Source organism: Cyclopterus lumpus, chromosome 14 (genome assembly GCF_009769545.1).
Source record: "Cyclopterus lumpus isolate fCycLum1 chromosome 14, fCycLum1.pri, whole genome shotgun sequence".
NCBI classification, from domain to species: Eukaryota; Metazoa; Chordata; class Actinopteri; order Perciformes; family Cyclopteridae; genus Cyclopterus; species Cyclopterus lumpus.
In genome coordinates, this window is record NC_046979.1 from 1,779,111 (window position 1) to 1,784,110 (window position 5,000).

Genomic DNA, 5,000 nt, shown 5'->3' on the forward strand with positions numbered 1-5,000 from the left:
TGGGGGTGAAATCCAGAGGACAGGCTAATTGTTGTGCCCAGAGCCTGGCCGAAGGCTCTCCAGACCTGGGAAGTGAATTGGGGACCACGGTCCCATGCAACCGGAACACATGGTTGACCACCATATCCGCCGTCTCCCGGGCAGAGGGAAGCTTGGGCAGCGCGAGGAAGTGGGCAGCTTTGGAAAAGCGGTCTACCACCGTGACGATAACCGTGTTCCCCTGTGAGGGTGGCAGGCCTGTGACAAAGTCCAAGGCGATGTGAGACCAGGGACGATGTGGCACCGGGAGTGGTTGCAGCAGCCCGGAAGAGGGTCGATGTGACGACTTGTTGCGGTGGAGCAGGCCAGGACATATTCTCTGGTGTCCGCCTCCAGCGACTTCCACCAAAAGGTCCGCCGGAGCATGTTGATGGTGCGCCTGATGCCCGGGTGATAGGAGAAACGGGAGTTATGAGCCCATTGGAGCACTTGGGAACGTGCAGGCGGGGGAACAAAGAGACGGCCGGGAGGCCCGCCACCGGGGTCTGGCAGGGTCCGGAGAGCATCTTGCACCACCGCCTCACTCTCCCACGTGAGAGAAGCTGCCACACAGGTTGCCAGGAGAATGGTACCAGGACAGGGGAAGTGGTCCTCGGGTGAGAACTGGCGAGAGAGAGCGTCGGGCTTGGTATTCTTGTTCCCTGGACGGTAGGAGATAGAGAAGTCGAAACGTCCAAAGAAGAGCGACCACCGCGCTTGGCGAGAGTTTAACCTCTTGGCCGTCCGAATATATTCCAAATTTTTATGGTCTGTCCAGACCACGAACGGATGAGCGGACCCCTCCAGCCAGTGTCTCCATTCCTCCAAAGCTAATTTAATAGCCAACAGCTCCCGGTTTCCGACATCGTAATTCCCCTCCGCCGAGGTCAAGCGGCGCGAAAAGTAAGCGCAAGGGCGAAGCTTGGAGTCAGAGTCCGAGCGCTGTGACAGGATAGCCCCCACGCCTGTGTCCGAGGCATCCACCTCGACGACGAACTGTCGGGTGTCATCGGGCTGGATCAGGATGGGGGCGGAGCTGAACCGCTCCTTAAGGAGTCCAAATGCCAGACTGGCTTCCGGCGTCCATGAGAACCTGGTCTTGGTGGAGGTGAGTCTCGTGAGGGGGGCTGCAAGCTTGCTGTAGTTCCTGATAAAACGGCGATAGAAGTTAGCAAACCCCAAGAACTGCTGTAGCTGTTTCCTAGAGGCGGGGGTCGGCCACTCCGTTACCGCCTTGACCTTCTCCGGATCAGCCCTCACCTGCCCCGTCTCAATGATGAACCCCAGGAACCGAACAGAGGTTACGTGGAACTCACATTTCTCTGCCTTCACAAACAGCTTGTTCTCCAGTAGGCGTTGGAGGACCATTTGCACATGACGCTGGTGCTCCAGAAGATCTGCGGAATAGATGAGAATGTCATCAAGGTAAACGAAAACAAAACGATTCAAGAAATCGCGGAGAACGTCATTCACCAACGCCTGGAACACAGCAGGGGCGTTAGTGAGTCCAAATGGCATGACCAGATACTCGAAGTGGCCGAGGGGGGTGTCGAACCCCGTCTTCCACTCGTCCCCCGCCCGGATCCGCACCAGGTGGTACGCGTTGCGGAGGTCGAGCTTGGTGAAGATCGTGGCCCCAGCCAGAGGTTCAAACGCTGAGTTGATCAGTGGCAGGGGGTATTTGTTTCGGGTGGTGATGCTATTCAGCCCCCGATAGTCAATGCAGGGCCGGAGAGTCTTGTCCTTCTTCGCGACAAAGAAGAACCCAGCTCCGAGTGGTGACGAGGAGGGGCGAATTATTCCAGCCTTCAAGGATTGCGATATGTACTCCTCCATGGAGACCTTCTCTGGTCTGGACAGGTTGTACAACCGACTGGAAGGGAACGACGCGTGTGGAGGTCAATAGCGCAGTCGTAGGGACGGTGAGGCGGCAAGGAGAGAGCCTGCGACTTGCTGAAAACCTCCCCGATGTCGTGGTAGGCGGAGGGAACGGAGGTGAGGTCGGAAGGAGGCACGAGGTTACCCTGAGGGCGTTCCCCAGGGGGTAGTGCGGATCTCAGGCAGCTGGCATGACAGTAGGGGCTCCAGGAAGAAATCCTACCCGCTGCCCAGTCGATTTGTGGGTTATGGGTGGTGAGCCATGGGTGGCCCAGAACTAGAGGGTTTTGAGGAGATGAAAAGACATAGAACCGGAGTCTCTCTCGGTGGTTCCCGGACAGGATCAGCTGAAGCGGCAGAGTTTGGTGTGTGACCCTGGCCAGGAAGCTGCCATCCAGGGCATTGACCACTAGCGGGCTTTCTAGAGTCTCCACTGGAATCTGGGCACTGGTTACCAACCCCGGGTCCATGAAATTTTGTTCTGCTCCGGAGTCCACCAGAGCAGAGAGAGCGAGAGAACGGGAGTGTAAGGAGAGGGAAGCAGGCAACAACAGTCTTGAGAGGGAGTTGGAAGAGGGCTCAGGTTTGCTCGCCAGTATTCCAACTACTACTGGCGAGCGCCCCCGTTTGGGCGAACTGGACAGGAGGAAACTGAATGTCCGAGGTGGCCACAATACAGGCACTCACCTGCTCCTAGCCGTCTCTCCTTCTCCTGAGAAGAGAGATGAGCACGGCCGAGCTGCATAGGCTCCACCTCCGAGGTGAGAGAGGGGAGCGGCCATGGAGGCCGAGACCCCGAACGCTCGCCCTGATGGGCTGCCTCAGGGACTCGCGACCGGAAGTTGGGGAACGATGACGTCACGGGCGATGTTTTCTGAGACTTGTAGCTCCGCTCCCGTTGTCTCTCCCGCATCCGGTTATCCAGCCCGATCGTTATTCTTATTAGCTCCTCCAACGAATCGGGCTTATTGGAGCTGGCGAGTTCGTCCTTCACGGCTTCCGACAGTCCGTAAAGAAACACGCCCCGAAGCGCGGTCTCTCCCCATCAGGACTCGGCGGCGAGAATGCGGAAATCCACGGAGTGTTCCGCTACACTCGTCCTGCCCTGTCGTAAGCGGAGAAGACGCTGGGCAGCGTCCTCCGAATCCACTGGGTGATCGAAGACCCTCCGCAGATCCTCCAAAAAAGTCTTATAATCCACCGAACTAGGCTGGTTAATGCCCAGCGTATTCGTGGCCCAGTCCAGCGCTCTACCCCGTAGTAAACCCACCACGTAGGAAATCTTGGACTGGTCCGAAGCAAATGTCTGGGGCTGGCGGTCGAACACCTGCCGGCATTGAAATAGGAATCCCCGACACCTCCCAAGTGTTCCGTCGTAGGAATCCGGAGACGGCACGGGGGACTCCCGCATCTGCCGGGCGGGATCTGGAGAGAGGAGTGCTGGTGCTGGAGCAGGCGGATGACTGGCTTGACGGGTCAGGTCCTGCACTAAGCGGCCGATCTGGGATACCTCCGCGGACATGGACCGTTGCACTTCAGCCATGTCCGTTAACATCCGCCGATGTTCAGCCAGCAGCGTTCCGTGTCCAGCCAGCGTAGCTGCTCCGGTGATCGCTGGATCCATGTTGGTCAGTCTGTTCTGTCACGGGAGAACAGGGTTAGGACCCAAGAGCAGACCACAGGAGACAGGATAGGGATAAGGAACTTTATTCCGTAAGGTTGGCACAGCTAATCACGGTGTGAGTCCCGAGGCACAACACCGGAGGCAGGCGAGTCGCGGCGTGAGTCCCGAGGATCGACGTCGGAGGTTGGCACAGCTAATCACGGTGTGAGTCCCGAGGCACAACACCGGAGGCAGGCAGAAGAGAGCAGGTACTCTGCGAACAAGGAGAGGGAGAGTTACCGAGCGTAACGAGCCAGTGGACAATCTCATGGAGCGGCAGTGGGAACTACCGGGGCAGAAGACGTAACAGACTGACAACCCAGGCCTGCACGACCAGGGTTGATATGGAGCCGGTGATGATCCAAACGGGAACAGCTGTGCACCACTCGGGGGAGTGGCCACGGGCAGCGTCTGGAGGTGCACCCCCACACAACGAGCACAAGGCAAAAACACAAACAGGGGATGACAGACACATGAGGTAAGGAGACTTGGGAGAACAGAGGTAAACACACACTGGGTCAGACAGGGATCCTGACAGTGTGTATATATATGTGTGTATATATATATATGTGTATATGTATTATATGTATATATATGTGTATGTATATATATATATGTGTGTATATATATATGTGTGTATATATATGTGTATATGTATTATATGTATATATAATTATATATATATATGTATATCTATAATTAAATATATATACAAATATATATATTTATATATATATATAATTAAATATATATATATATATATATATATATAATTAAATATGTATATATATAACTATATATCTATATAGTATATTTTAAAGTGAAAAAGAGGGGCAGCACCATGAAGACTTCTGTTTTCATTCATTTCACTTTCAATTCAAACCAAACAGGAAGCTTTAAAATATGTTTAAAAACTGCACTGCACTGTTTTCTCCAGTGGAAATGATGCTTGTTGTTGTTGTTGTTGTTGTTGTTGTTGTGAGCTGGAGGAGCACCTGGTGAACTGATCTCAGGTCTCTGAAGGGTTGAAAGTAAAAGTGAAACCACAGTCTGGAAACCTCGGGGCGCCTCGCTGGTCTGTCCGACCGGCTCCGCATTATGGGATGGATTCTACTGCCGACCAGCAGCCTGGAATAAATACATTAATAGATCATAAATAATAGCGACGCTGCAAACATGAAGGTGAGTTTTTACCTCTCGTGTTACTTTTAATGAACGTGTTCATTGCAGAGCGACGGCCTGTTTGACTTTAGAAAGAAACGACGTTACATTGACAGAGAAGCTCCATTGACAGAAGCTCCGTCAATGGAGCTTCGTTACATTACATTACGTACATTATTACACGTTTTTACTCTATTTTAAACAGAATATTGTGAAAGTGAAAGGGCGGACGCGACGCCTGAGTCCAACCGCGCATGCGCCAGCTGGCTGGTCGCCTCCT

At 53.7% G+C, this 5,000-nt stretch overlaps 1 long non-coding RNA gene across 1 annotated transcript in view; it reads left to right on the plus strand.

The window, feature by feature from the left end:
* Positions 1-4,557: 4,557 nt before the first annotated feature.
* The window catches only part of LOC117743279, a 14,759-nt gene continuing 14,316 nt past the window's right edge, over positions 4,558-5,000 (plus strand). Inside the window, exon 1 of the long non-coding RNA XR_004611091.1 lies at positions 4,558-4,741. This is a non-coding gene — a long non-coding RNA (uncharacterized LOC117743279). The remainder of the gene's footprint in view (positions 4,742-5,000) is intronic.